This window comes from Medicago sativa, chromosome 3, assembly GCF_051527215.1.
Source record: "Medicago sativa cultivar Bolivia chromosome 3, Bolivia_mono, whole genome shotgun sequence".
Classification (NCBI taxonomy): Eukaryota; Viridiplantae; Streptophyta; class Magnoliopsida; order Fabales; family Fabaceae; genus Medicago; species Medicago sativa.
In genome coordinates, this window is record NC_140751.1 from 66,366,993 (window position 1) to 66,382,166 (window position 15,174).

The window sequence follows — 15,174 nt, forward strand, 5'->3', positions numbered from 1 at the left end:
CATCCATCAATATAAATAGCATTTGTGAAGGCCATTCTGTAATGTTTTCAGTATCAATAAAAAAAATTATTGTTCTTGGCTCAAAATCAGTCTCATTGTTTTTATCTCAATTAACATTTCATAAGGGGGAAATCGATAAGGAAAATTACAAAATCTCTTTTAATAGTTGATTTATTGATAACAAACTTAATTGAACAAAGAACATTTATGATTTTGATGTATTTTAATTTTATATTCTAATTTCTTTGAGCGTTCTTAGGAACATTATATTACAAATGTACATATTAAAATTATTCAAAGAAACAAGAAATGAGACTTATAAAATCACTTCAAAAGGACATCAGATTCATGACGGTAGGGTCATAAAATAAATCAATTTATGCAGCTTAGAGTCAACATCATAATATACTTCAGAACAATGAAGACTACATGGCAATAAGATTCATTAATCATGGATTTAGAACCAATGGACCAGAGACTTCAGAATCATTTGTGAGAATTCCTTCAACCTTGATATGCTTCTTCATCTATTTATCACATTGTTCACGTACATGTACAATATTTAAATCTTTTTGTAGGGATCTTCAAAAAATATGGCTCTACACACGTCGGTTTCCAAGGAAACGAGCATAAAGAAATTGGACAATCAGAATTTTGTTCACATACTATTGTAATGAAAAAAGAGAATAAAAAAGTGTTATTCAAATGAGAGAAAATATTATGTACGAAGTAATTAAAGAAATTTAAAACATCCAAAAATGGATCACCTCGGTTGTAACGTGGTTCCCTCATTGCAACAAGAAATACGGAAATAAAAATAAACTTGACTATTCTAATCATATTTTCTCCAATGTGCATGTAAAAATTAGAATATGATTTGATCACTTTATAATTTATAGAGCTTATCTTCTCCTTACATACATTAAATAAATTTTAGTGCTTATGGAGTTGTAAGAAAATGTCTCATAAGTACATCAAAGAGTTGTGTTTTTCCTAAACACTTATTAAACTCATCCATTCCTTTCTAAAATTAGAATCATTATTAAATGTCTCTAAAATATTTAACAATGTTGTGTTTGTCCCTTTCAGAGATTTGATAAAAGGTCACATGAAAAACTTAACATTCATAAGAATTAATTTTTATTTTACTAAGTTTTAATAATTTTCCAACCTTTCGTATGACTGAAAAGGGAAAAGTACAAAAGAGGTATAATATTGTTGGATTTCATATGGTCCATGGTTTATAGCAGTGATATAGGCTCTGTTTAGTAAAAATAGCCGATAACTTATAGCTGATGACTGATAGCTTATAGCTAATAGCTGCCGCAATTTTAACTAAATACAGTTACACAATCTCTATGTAAATAGAGGACTCTACTCAGTTCATAAATCACACCAAGGAGATGTATTGAGTTGTGGAGAACTCTTTCTCTCTTCTTCCTCCAGCTTGTGTTAACGAACTATTCTTCTCGTCACCTTATTAGGATCGTTATTGCTTTAGATAAATTGTCTCATTGAAATTGAAAATGGTCTTAACAGCATAACTCATTCGGTAATATATGTTACTTCGGAATAAAGGGAATTTTTAAGATTATAATCCATTTTCAAGAATAATGTTCCTTCCAAATTAAGAGCATAGTTTTAAAAACTGGCTCCGACCGACCAATCGAACCGATTATGTGTGGGATCTAGTTTCTAAGCCTGAGCATAAGAACATTATTGGAACAAAATGGGTGTTTAGAAACAAGCTTAATGAACAAGGATAAGTGATCAGAAACAAAGTCAGACTTGTTGCACACAGTTACAGTCAATAAGAAGGAATTGATTATACTGAAACATTTGCTCCAGTTGCAAGATTGGAAGCAATCAGGTTACTTCTGTAATATCCCGTTCGTCAGCTAATGGAAATTTTATCTGTTAAATGTGTCAGAGGAATAAGATTCATGGAAAGTGAGTATGACGAAAATGTTAAGTACGAGGGAAGCTAATATTAGGTGATATCAGTGAAGTATGGACTTATGTATCAGAGCCAGGTAAACGCGACTAATGCGAAGGGTATTTTGGGTAATTGCTCGCAAGGGAGTATATAAGTGTTTTGGGGCCAAAATTATTCATTTTCCACTTCTCTTTCTCTCTCTAGGTTTTGAGAGAAAGAATTCTCTCCTCCTTCTCTCTAAGATGGCGCCACCCTTCCCTCTCCAATCAATCCTAGGCTTTCCAAATCATGCAAGAGGTGATCAAACAAGAATCATAGAAGCTTCAAGGACAAGAAACAACAAAGAGAAAGGATTGAACAAGGATTCTTGGCCTAGGGTTTGATCTTGGAAAAGCTTGGAACTTGAGGAATCACAAGGATTATGTTAGGTGAGTTCTTAGATAGAACCCTCCCTTGGGATTATGTGTTTATTTTGCAAGAAAACATGAATTATGTTAAGATTAGAAAATATGAGAATTTTATCCCCTTGCCTTGATCTTGCTTTGTACATGTTAATATGGCTATGAAAGATGTTTTAGAATGTATATATATGTTGCTGGATGTTTTGGTGCATTGCAGGAACCATTAGGATGAGTTTTGGGTCAAAATAGCAAAATTTGTACCACAGACCCGAAGAACCACGCTATTAGCGAAATATACGCTAATAGCGAAATTCTTCAGCAAGGGCTACGCCCCAGCTGCGCTAATAGCGTGGCTCTCTGGATGGGCCAGCATGCTTTGGCCTGTTGGTCCATTCTAGGGTCCGTGGTGCGTTCCGATGCTTTTCTTTCATCGTTTTATAACTTTGTAACCCCAAAACAACATCTAATCAATGCACATAACCTCAAGCAACCTCGAATCAAGAATCATGGTGATCTTAACATGTACATCAAGAAAGGCACAAGAGAGTTTAAGCCGATTTATTCGGGTAGTGAGCATTAAGGAAGGGAAGAACTAGAGCCTCGACATAGTAGTCGAGAACTAGCAAGTTTAGCATGAATCCCTAATTATGTTAAGTATAGGAATGAACCTAAGTAGGTGAGACGCGAAGTGTAATCTCTTCGCATATGATCATGTATGATTAGTTAGCACATTAAGCCATGGATTGATTAGTTAATCTCTCCACTAAGAATAAGAATGTATAAGTTTACCGCCAACCGGATCGACTCAAGGGTCCGAGGTAATAAGCAAGTAAGTATGAATATGTTTATGTATACGTACGACAAGACTATGAATTAATAAGTAGGTGGCATGTCTCTTGCTATCCACATCAGGGGGATACAAGAGGTTCTCGATCTAAGGGGAACGATTCAAGCCGTAAGGGACCCGCATGTCACTGAAATTAACAAGACGTAGGTGTTCGTGTCTCTTGTTATCCACTCTAGGGGGATACGGGAGGTTCTCGACCTAAGGGGAACGGTTCAAGCCGCAAGGGACCCGCACGACACCGAGGGAGTCCGATGTACATACATCGGTCATGTATGGGATTGATCTCGGGGTTACTCCACCCGGGACTATCCGTAAAATGAACCAAGATAATAATTGTTTGTTCAACGCTAACCTAATGAATGAACTTATGCACGACTATGTATGTTATGTTTATGATTATGTTCATGAGTATGTAAGAGTGATTACAAGTATGATTAAGTTATGAGCAAGAGCATTAGATGCCATAAGACATGTGCAAGTTATGTAGAGAACAAGTAAAGTATGTTATGCCGATGACGATCTTAGGTTTCCCCTATTCGTCCGGTTTAGAATCGTGCCATGATTATGTATGGATAGGCCTTGATACGTAGAGCGTATCATTGGCAATGCGGTTTTAGGTTCCCCTCGACCGCCATGACACGTATAGGAAGTGAAGCCTATAACAAGTTAGGATAAGCATATGACGGCTCTAGTATGCACTACCGTCTAAGCATGTAAGTCCCCACACACGTATAATCAACCGTCAGGTTGTAATGTAGACACGTGGTGACCGTAGGTTTTCCCCTTGAGGTTGCCTATAGCCTAGGATTAGGTGGAACTCACTGAGACATTATGTCTCATCCCAATCCTTATTTGTTTCAGATAATCAGGACGCTATGCAAGCTTGAAGTCGGATGAATGTTTCAGCATGTGTGCGTTCGTGTCGCTGCAGGATGCTTTGGATATTGAAGGATGAAATTATATATGTATAGTCGTGATGTTGATGTGATTTATGTACGAACGCAATTTGTTGTATAAATATTCATTCGTGTGTAATTTATGTTGTAAATTTTAATGTATCCAGTACTAAGATTAACACACGTGCTAGACTTTCTAGATACGTCTGGTATGGGTGTTACAATTGGTATCAGAGCAGGTCGATTCAGACCGTGCCTTGGGTCATTAAATTACAACTAACGTAGTGGGACCATTGGGTTCCGGGTAAATGTTCTATTTGTTGGTGTTAGTTGAGCCTGATCAACTCAATTTAGCATTCAATGATTAGAATGGATGCCTGAGAGCTGAATAGGACCCAGGAGGAACGAAGTATGTGATGGGGAAGGTTGATCGTGCCAAAAGGTGGCCGGTGAACTAATCAAGTAGAAGTGTGAATCCTCCGGGAATGTAAGGTATGTTAAGAAGGAAGGTTCCGACAATGTCGGGTAAGATGATAGTGATACTCCATGAATCTGTAAGTGAAGAAGTTAAATATATATATATATATATATATATATATATATATATATATATATATATATATAGTATCGGCAAGTATCGGCAAGAGATACTGGAACAGATTTAAGATATTCTAGAATGTTAGTACAAGGTTACAGGATAGAGAGAAGTCGACATAGGTTGACGGGTTTAGCTGGCTCTCAGGAATAGCAATATGTGAATGAAGTTAAGGTTTATGTGGAAGTTTTATGTTAAGAGACATGATGAACAAGACATTAGTTTCTAATGTGCCTTGAATTGACCCGAATGATGTTAATGCTTGCCATGCAAAGGTTATAAAATTGTTTTAAGATGTTTGGAAAGAATGATATGCATTGGGATACTTGAGGAAATAAGATGTTTATGTAAAATATGATTTTTGGAAAACAGAGCTGAAGAAAACACGCCAATAGCGAAAATTTCGCTAATAGCGAAATTACTCCAGAGGATTTCACTAATAGCGAACCTGGAGCAAAATTTTCAGTTTTTCAAACTGTCATTTCGTCTCTAGGGTTAGTAGTAGCTATTGGGGGTTGTTTTCACAATCTTTTATGTAACAAATACTCTCTATAACATCAAGTATCGAATGCATATCACATCATATGATTTCTAAGGAAGAAAATGCATGGACAAGTATTAACGGAATCAATCCGGTTTAAGGTAGTTTTGAAAGTTAATGTGTCAAGAGTCAAGAACAAGCCAAGAAAAAGAGTATGGAAGTACCAGAATTCAGAAGGAAAGTCACCGAAGTTTATGCATGAGGTATGAAGTAAGAAGTTGAAATGGTGCAAAGTTATAAGAAACCACAAGGTTCTCGGAATACGTGGAGTTATAACGTATCTCTCGAACCTATGTTTTGCTTAATTGACTTGCTAAGGCTCGATATGATGTTGAATCCTAAAGTTTAAATAATTTTAGAAAGATTTACGCGTATGGGTTATTGAAGTTGGCATTTTGAAAATTCACGAGGTTTTCTAGGAACCGGTTGCTACGACACTTGTAGAGCGAGCTAGACTCATTAGAATCTAGATTTGATGACACGTATGTGTTATCAACTCGTTCTATAATTTTAGAGTAACAACCGGGGCCTAAACTCAGTTTTTGTATATGGTAGAAAATCACCAACGTCAAAGACCCGTGCACTAGTTTACTAAGTTTTCTTTAAAAGAAAAATCAATGAGCAAGCATTGGTATGATTAAGCAAAATATAGTATGCGAAGATACGAAGGTACCAGGCTAGAGGTTCAAGAAAGATATGTTCAAGTGTTAGATGGGTTTGTTAACGGATGTTGCGTTACTCGAAAACAAGTTCAAATATGATGTGTATGGTAAATGCAACCAGCAAGAACGTAAGGTTTACCCCCAAGTCAAGTATTATAAGCATAAGAAAAGTTATCATGAGTTTTGTTCTTACAAGGCAGTGGTAAGGACAAGTGTGAGGTGTGACGTTGTTGGCAACATGGATGATCCTGAGAATAGTTCAAGAAGTAAGTATTCAAGTGGTAAGCACGAATTGAAGTCTCAATTGCTCTAATGGGTTAGAGTAATAGGTTAAGCCAACCGGTGGGAATCAGAGTAGCGCCATGGAAGTTAATTGTTAAACACAAAACATGGGAGTTTTAGTATATATGAAGCATTATAAGACAAGTGAAGAGTTCTTGATGTGATAAGTATGGATGTTTATATAGTTAGCATTGGCTAAGGTAAAAGTTTTAAGTATGTACCTCCACCAAGGTAAGATGAAACAGACAAGAGTTGCCCTATATGAATTAGTTAAGAATGCATGAATGATGATATTGGGAAGTATGTAAGGTTCAGAAGGTTACATTTCGTGACTCAAGTAAAGAATCAAAGCATCAAGAATGATAACCGGGTTCCGGAAAAGGTATTTACGCTCAAGCGATAACTAAATGAGATAATGTGGAGAATCAAGTTTAGTGTTCGGAAGAAGAGGAATAAGTTTATGTTTAGAGGTCCAAGGATTTCCTGTGGATATGTAAGCGGTATGGCAAGTATGTATATCGGTTAAACAAGGGAAGAATTTATCTTCGAAGTTAAGCATGTTATCATAAGAGAGAAGCAACTTTTGAGTGTTGTGTAAAGAGATTCATACTCATGTTTGCAATACTTGTTGAGTGAAAACGATACTTGTTAGGACACGTCAAGCCATGATTTTATAACCTTTAAGACTAAGATTGGTATTATGGAACTTGGGAACGATGTTTTTATTTAAACTTATGAAATTATACATTTTTGAAACTGATGAGATACGTCGTAAGTGAACTCACTTAAGACGTACAAACTTCAGGACCAACTCGTCGTGGACAAGTTTTGGACGATTTGTAAAATCTTTTTCCAAAATATCGAAACTCGTCCGGTGGTTCTGAGGTTCCTTATACAATCAGTTTTGGAAATGATAAAATCTTTTTAGTTATGTATAAATTCGTTCCAAGAACCCGAATACCAAAGTTTAAGAAAAAAAAAATTTCTTTAAGGAAGATTTTAGAACACGTATCGTTATCATTTAACAAGAGACGACACTTGAAAGTATGTACATGTTATGGAAACGACAATGTTTATATGAAGCCAATATCATGTAGGATACACGGAAGTGTATTAAGAGTGTACGATGTATGTGCAAGTGGATGTGCTAATAAGTTTCAAGAGCATGTGAACCACGATGTTGGTTAATAGATTATCAGATGAAGTAGTGAGTTGATTTCACTTTTTCATGTCAAGCTATATGATTTACCCATTAGATTGGGTGTGATAAGATGCAATGGAATTGCAATGAAATCAGAAGATTTCCTAAGGCTCTGAAAAGAGATAAGAGATTCATGGAATCGTTTATATGAGTAATACAAGTAAAAAGCATGTGCCTCAAGGTACAGTAAGATTATGTATTCACGATAAGATGTAGGTATGAAATATGTTTTAAAGTTACAAGTAAGCGCTGCAGGGCAAACCTGGTTTCCGTAGGATCCCAGTTAAAAGGCAAATCCTGAGTGTTCATGTTTATGGTAATATATTTTTACAAGAATGTTTATGTTAAGCGGGTAAGATATAATCTGAAAAATGAGTTTATGTTAGCATAGAATGTCCCAAGTCATGGTGTACTAAGATAACATCAAAGTTTAAGTGATATTAAGATCAAGAAAGCTATATACTTACGTATATGACTCAAGAAACAAGACGGAACACAAGCAATGATGAACTTCTTGGAAATGTTTGAATAGAATATGTATGGCTCAGACTAAAGATGCTAAGTTTTTATCATGATGATTGGTAGGCGATCTCTAAATTTCGAGGACGAAATTTTTTTTAAAGGGGGTAGAATGTAATATCCCGTTCGTCAGCTAATGGAAATTTTATCTGTTAAATGTGTCAGAGGAATAAGATTCATGGAAAGTGAGTATGACGAAAATGTTAAGTACGAGGGAAGCTAATATTAGGTGATATCAGTGAAGTATGGACTTATGTATCAGAGCCAGGTAAACGCGACTAATGCGAAGGGTATTTTGGGTAATTGCTCGTAAGGGAGTATATAAGTGTTTTGGGGCCAAAATTATTCATTTTCCACTTCTCTTTCTCTCTCTAGGTTTTGAGAGAAAGAATTCTCTCCTCCTTCTCTCTAAGATGGCGCCACCCTTCCCTCTCCAATCAATCCTAGGCTTTCCAAATCATGCAAGAGGTGATCAAACAAGAATCATAGAAGCTTCAAGGACAAGAAACAACAAAGAGAAAGGATTGAACAAGGATTCTTGGCCTAGGGTTTGATCTTGGAAAAGCTTGGAACTTGAGGAATCACAAGGATTATGTTAGGTGAGTTCTTAGATAGAACCCTCCCTTGGGATTATGTGTTTATTTTGCAAGAAAACATGAATTATGTTAAGATTAGAAAATATGAGAATTTTATCCCCTTGCCTTGATCTTGCTTTGTACATGTTAATATGGCTATGAAAGATGTTTTAGAATGTATATATATGTTGCTGGATGTTTTGGTGCATTGCAGGAACCATTAGGATGAGTTTTGGGTCAAAATAGCAAAATTTGTACCACAGACCCGAAGAACCACGCTATTAGCGAAATATACGCTAATAGCGAAATTCTTCAGCAAGGGCTACGCCCCAGCTGCGCTAATAGCGTGGCTCTCTGGATGGGCCAGCATGCTTTGGCCTGTTGGTCCATTCTAGGGTCCGTGGTGCGTTCCGATGCTTTTCTTTCATCGTTTTATAACTTTGTAACCCCAAAACAACATCTAATCAATGCACATAACCTCAAGCAACCTCGAATCAAGAATCATGGTGATCTTAACATGTACATCAAGAAAGGCACAAGAGAGTTTAAGCCGATTTATTCGGGTAGTGAGCATTAAGGAAGGGAAGAACTAGAGCCTCGACATAGTAGTCGAGAACTAGCAAGTTTAGCATGAATCCCTAATTATGTTAAGTATAGGAATGAACCTAAGTAGGTGAGACGCGAAGTGTAATCTCTTCGCATATGATCATGTATGATTAGTTAGCACATTAAGCCATGGATTGATTAGTTAATCTCTCCACTAAGAATAAGAATGTATAAGTTTACCGCCAACCGGATCGACTCAAGGGTCCGAGGTAATAAGCAAGCAAGTATGAATATGTTTATGTATACGTACGACAAGACTATGAATTAATAAGTAGGTGGCATGTCTCTTGCTATCCACATCAGGGGGATACAAGAGGTTCTCGATCTAAGGGGAACGATTCAAGCCGTAAGGGACCCGCATGTCACTGAAATTAACAAGACGTAGGTGTTCGTGTCTCTTGTTATCCACTCTAGGGGGATACGGGAGGTTCTCGACCTAAGGGGAACGGTTCAAGCCGCAAGGGACCCGCACGACACCGAGGGAGTCCGATGTACATACATCGGTCATGTATGGGATTGATCTCGGGGTTACTCCACCCGGGACTATCCGTAAAATGAACCAAGATAATAATTGTTTGTTCAACGCTAACCTAATGAATGAACTTATGCACGACTATGTATGTTATGTTTATGATTATGTTCATGAGTATGTAAGAGTGATTACAAGTATGATTAAGTTATGAGCAAGAGCATTAGATGCCATAAGACATGTGCAAGTTATGTAGAGAACAAGTAAAGTATGTTATGCCGATGACGATCTTAGGTTTCCCCTATTCGTCCGGTTTAGAATCGTGCCATGATTATGTATGGATAGGCCTTGATACGTAGAGCGTATCATTGGCAATGCGGTTTTAGGTTCCCCTCGACCGCCATGACACGTATAGGAAGTGAAGCCTATAACAAGTTAGGATAAGCATATGACGGCTCTAGTATGCACTACCGTCTAAGCATGTAAGTCCCCACACACGTATAATCAACCGTCAGGTTGTAATGTAGACACGTGGTGACCGTAGGTTTTCCCCTTGAGGTTGCCTATAGCCTAGGATTAGGTGGAACTCACTGAGACATTATGTCTCATCCCAATCCTTATTTGTTTCAGATAATCAGGACGCTATGCAAGCTTGAAGTCGGATGAATGTTTCAGCAAGTGTGCGTTCGTGTCGCTGCAGGATGCTTTGGATATTGAAGGATGAAATTATATATGTATAGTCGTGATGTTGATGTGATTTATGTACGAACGCAATTTGTTGTATAAATATTCATTCGTGTGTAATTTATGTTGTAAATTTTAATGTATCCAGTACTAAGATTAACACACGTGCTAGACTTTCTAGATACGTCTGGTATGGGTGTTACAACTTCTTTCCTATGCAGTTAATCATGGCATTATATTACATCAAATGGATGTTAAGAGTGCTTTTCATAATGTTGTAATTTCATAAGAAGTGTATGTCAAACAACCTCCAGGTTATGAGGATCTGAGGCATCCTGATCACATTTATAAACTTAAAAAATCACTATATCCTGATCACGTTTAACAATAGTTTGTTGTGAACTATTATAAATGTAACTTTGTATATTCATCTTCTCATTTTTACTCTTTTTTTGTGTGTTAACCCTCTGGTTCTCAGGGAAAGGTGCCCCTGACAATTTGAAGTTCAGACCTGTGGTAAGTATAGCCTAGTCAAGAATCGCTTCACCTAGGAATCGAACGTGGGTTCTCCCAAACGATTTGTTCTTTGGTAGAATTCACTAACCACATGAGGCCAAATTCTTGGTTACCTTTCTTCACTTTAAAATGTTATTTTCACTATACTTTAACTTCATACTCTTAAATATTTCTAAAACGGTAAGCATGTTTCAAACCCCTTTTAGTTTATAGTTTATATTATACGTTAATGAGATTTATGACTTGCTATGTCTGTGACGATGTTTCCATGTGAAATTTGACATTGGAACCATAAAGAGTATATTTGGGTTGCTTTTCATCCAACCAATGTAGAGCGTCATTAGTAATTAAATCATAATTGGAGTCCTGGATTTAGAAAGTTTAATATACTGTGTAATTGTTCTGTGTATATCTTTAGATGATTATTATGTCGAAATACTAGGAATATTTTGAGGTTCTTGAAGTTTAATATTTTGAAGAAACCAAACTAATTCATTGAAATTGATATTAGTGTGAATCGAACATAAGGCCTTGAGAGTAGCACACTCTAAGATCTCAAACTAACACAAACAGACCAACCCAAATTGGTTGGTTCTTGAAGTTTAATAAAATTAATAATTTCAAATTTTATCATTAGTGTCTTACTATATCCGTTCACTATTATAAACAAATATTCTCTTTTCAGATTCATTGAATAGTTGATATATCTAGAAGGACAATGTGATATCTCCAAATTTAAGATAAAATAAGACAATCTAAACAATAATATTTTATTCCTTATTTTGTTTCATTACTCTCATCTTATAATACAACGCCATAATTACATGGTCTGTGAAAACATAAAAAGAAAAAATTTATATTATTGTATGCCAACACAATAACTAAATGAAATTTCGTTGAATTTTGTAGCACAATCTTAGGGGCACATCGCTCACGTACATGTACAATAGTTATGTCTATTTATCACCAAAAAAATATGGTTCTACACATGTCGGTTTCCCAAGGAAACTTGCATATATATATTCTGGACAATCAGAATCTTGTTCACATTGACGGCCCGTTTTAATGAAAAAATAGAATAGAAGAGTGTTACTAAAATGAGATAAAATATTATGTAGCAGGTAATTAAGGAAATTTAAAACACATCAAAAAATGGATTACCTTCAATGTTGATTGCAACAAGAAATACGGAAATAAAAATAACCATAACATAAATAAACTTGACAATTTCAGCCATATTTTCTCCCATGTGCATGTAAGAAATAAAATATGATTTTATCACTTTATAATTTATAGAGCTTATCTTCTCCTTACATACATTAAATAGACTTTAGTGGTTATAGAGTTGTAAGAAAACGTCTCCTATGTACATCAGAGAGTTGTATTTTACCTTTAACATACTTATTAAACTCACCCCTTCTTTCCTAAAATTAGACTCATTATTAAATATCTTTAAAATATATAACAATACCGTGTCTGTCCCTTTCACACACTTAGTTTTTTTTCTTTCACACACTTAGTTAAGAGGTCACATGAAAAATTTAACATTTAATTATTATCCATCCTTTCACATGACGGAAAAGGGAAAATTACATAAGAGGTATAATATTGTTGGATTTCAAGTGACTCATAGTTTATAGTAGAGCTATAACTATTGTATAAGTTGGATTTCAAATTCACAGATAATTGATCAAGGTAGCATATGCATGTTTATGTTTGACAGTGATGTATGTTTAGATTGATAGTGTAACATCCCGCTCATCAGCTGAAGGAAAATTTTATTAAACAAATGTATCAGAGGATTTAATTCATGGAAAGTAAGTATGGAAAATATTTATTATGTAATGTCAGCTAAGTACGATTCAAGTATCAGTGTCGTGTTAAACACGCTTGGAGCAAGGGCAAATTAGTAATTGCACGTTTAAGAGATATTTATTTGAATTGGGCTCAAAATATCTCACTTTCTCCTTTCCTCTCTCACTCTAGGTTTGGAAAAAAGAGTTTATCCTCCTTCTCTCTACATCATCATCGCCCCTCTTCCTCTCTTTGGCACCAAATCATTTTGCTTGCAAGGCAAATCAAGGATTATGCAAGATCATTAAGGAGTTGGTGTTGTCTAAGAAAGAGGAAAGCTTGGAGTTAGTGCTTGGATCAAGATCAAAGCAAGTTAGGGTTTGAACTTTGGGGAGCTTGAAGCTTGAAGCAAACACAAGAAACAAGCTAGGTGAGTTCCATAGATAGATTACCCACCTTTGGGATTGATTAATCTTGTAGAAAATCATGATTTATGCTAAGTTTAGTTTTTATGTAACTTTAGTACCCTAAGCCAATCCTAGGTGATTATAGGTTAAAATTGCCATGATATATGTTTAAATAAGTCTATACAAGTTGTTGGATGTGTTTGGTGCATTACAGGATCAAATTGGACGAGTTTTGGGTCGAAAATGGCGAAAACCCGCAGCCAAAATCACCGAAAACGTAGAATTCGCAGCGCTGCGCCTGTACAAGGGCGCTAGGCGCCCACACACAGAGAGGCCAGCGCTAGGCGCCCTCCCTCTGGCGCCAGGCGCCCCAGACAGGACAACGTTCGCGTTGTTCTGCGCTCGGGTGCTTGGGGGCAGTCGCGTGGGGGTCCGTAGCGATCGTTTCGGAGTGTTCTTTCACTGTTTTTACTTATCTTTCTACTGGAACAAGTTTGGCTTTATCAAATCATGAAATTTATAAACGGCTCGAAACTTGGGTTTATGGCATTTTCGGTCCTTAAAAAGTATTGAAAATTTGCACACATCGTCAATTGATCCTTGCATCATTAATCGTGGCAATCTTAGCATGTAACACGAGGATGGCTCAAGAGAGCTTAAGTATGATGGGGTAGTAATGAACTAAGAATGGGAATGTATTAGAGCCTCGACATAGTAGTCGAGAACTAGCATGTTTAACAAGAACTTCTAGGATGTTAAGGCGCGAAGAATGTTATCTTCGCATATGAATAAGAATGATATGACAAGTATGTGAGCCGTGGTTTGACTAGTTGATCTATCCACCATGATTAGGTATGTTTATGAACAAGTAAGAGTTTACCACTAATCGGTTCGATTAAGGTTCCGAGGTAAATACTCAAGTATGTATATGTTTAACTTATGCACGACAAGACCATGACTAATAAGTGTAGGTGACATGTCTCTTGATATCCACATCAGGGGGATACAAGAGGTTCTCATTATGAGAACGATTCAAGCCGCAAGGGACCCGCATGTCACTGAGTAACAAGACGTAGGTGCTCGTGTCTCTTGTTATCCACGCCAGGGGGATACAGGAGGTTCTCGACCTAAGGGGAATGGTTTAAGTCGCAAGGGACCCGCACGACACCGAGGGAGTCCGATGTACGTACATCGGTCATGTATGGGATTGATTTCGGGGTTACTCCACCCGGGACTATCCGTAAAATGAATCAAGATAATAACTGTTTGTTCAACGCTAACCCATGAATGAACTTAGACACGATTATGTTTATTATGATTATGATTATGTTATGTTTATGCTCATGATTGAGCCCATGTATGATATGTTTAAGAACAAGAATAAGAGCATAAAATGCTATTAGACGAGAGCAAGATATGTATAGAACAAGCTATGTACATGATACCGATGACGATCTTAGGTTCCCTTAATCGTCCGGTTTAGCATCGTGTCATGATTATGATATGTTTAGGCCTCGATACATAGAGTGTATTCTTGGCTATGCGGTTCTAGGTTCCCCTCGACCGCCATGACACGTATAGGTGAGAAGCCTATAACACGTGAGATATGACTATGACGGCCCTAGTATGCACTACCGTCTAAGTATGCAAGTCCCCACACACGTATAATCAACCGTCAGGTTGTAATGTAGAGACGTGGTGACCGTAGGTTTCCCCTTGAGGTTGCCTATAGCCTAGGATTTAGGGGAACTCACTGAGACATTATGTCTCATCCCAATCCTTATTTGTTTCAGATAAGCAGGATGATTATGCATGTTCGAAGCCGGATGGATATTACTTCAAGGGTTCGTTCGTAAAGCTACAGGACATTATGGACACCAAGGATGTATTTTTATGTATGGATGAGTTGTGTTGTTTTATGATTTATACGAACGTAACTTGATGTAATTATTATTCATTCGAAGTTTTTAATTGTTGTATATTTTAATGTATCCAGTACTAATATTAACGCACGTGCCAGACTTTCTAGATACGTCTGGTATGGGTGTTACAATTGGTATCAGAGCAGGTCGATTCAGACCGTGCCTTGGGTCATTAAATTACAACTAACATAGTGGGACCATTGGGTTCCGGGTAAATGTTCTAGTTGTTGTTGTTAGTTGAGCCTGATCAACTCAAAAAAGCATTCAACGATTAGAATAGGTGCCTGAGAACTGAATAGGACCCAGGAGGAACGAAGTATG

General features: G+C 36.7%; 4 long non-coding RNA genes across 4 annotated transcripts; 2 read left to right on the forward strand and 2 right to left on the reverse strand.

Moving 5' to 3' along the window:
- Positions 1-324: 324 nt before the first annotated feature.
- LOC146939315 (uncharacterized) lies at positions 325-1,618 on the reverse strand. The gene is made up of 2 exons (XR_015031613.1): positions 768-1,618; positions 325-665 (listed from the first exon to the last, which is right to left on the reverse strand). It is a non-coding gene; the product is annotated as an uncharacterized LOC146939315 (long non-coding RNA).
- A 6,632-nt stretch (positions 1,619-8,250) lies between these two features.
- LOC146939316 (uncharacterized) lies at positions 8,251-11,199 on the forward strand. The gene is made up of 2 exons (XR_015031617.1): positions 8,251-8,479; positions 10,161-11,199. It is a non-coding gene; the product is annotated as an uncharacterized LOC146939316 (long non-coding RNA).
- Positions 11,200-11,476: 277 nt separating this feature from the next.
- On the reverse strand, positions 11,477-12,156 carry LOC146939317 (uncharacterized). Its single transcript, XR_015031615.1, has 2 exons — positions 11,892-12,156; positions 11,477-11,769 (listed from the first exon to the last, which is right to left on the reverse strand). It is a non-coding gene; the product is annotated as an uncharacterized LOC146939317 (long non-coding RNA).
- Positions 12,157-12,395: 239 nt separating this feature from the next.
- Positions 12,396-14,926, forward strand: LOC146939318 (uncharacterized). The gene is made up of 3 exons (XR_015031616.1): positions 12,396-12,547; positions 12,717-12,954; positions 14,725-14,926. It is a non-coding gene; the product is annotated as an uncharacterized LOC146939318 (long non-coding RNA).
- Positions 14,927-15,174: the final 248 nt, after the last annotated feature.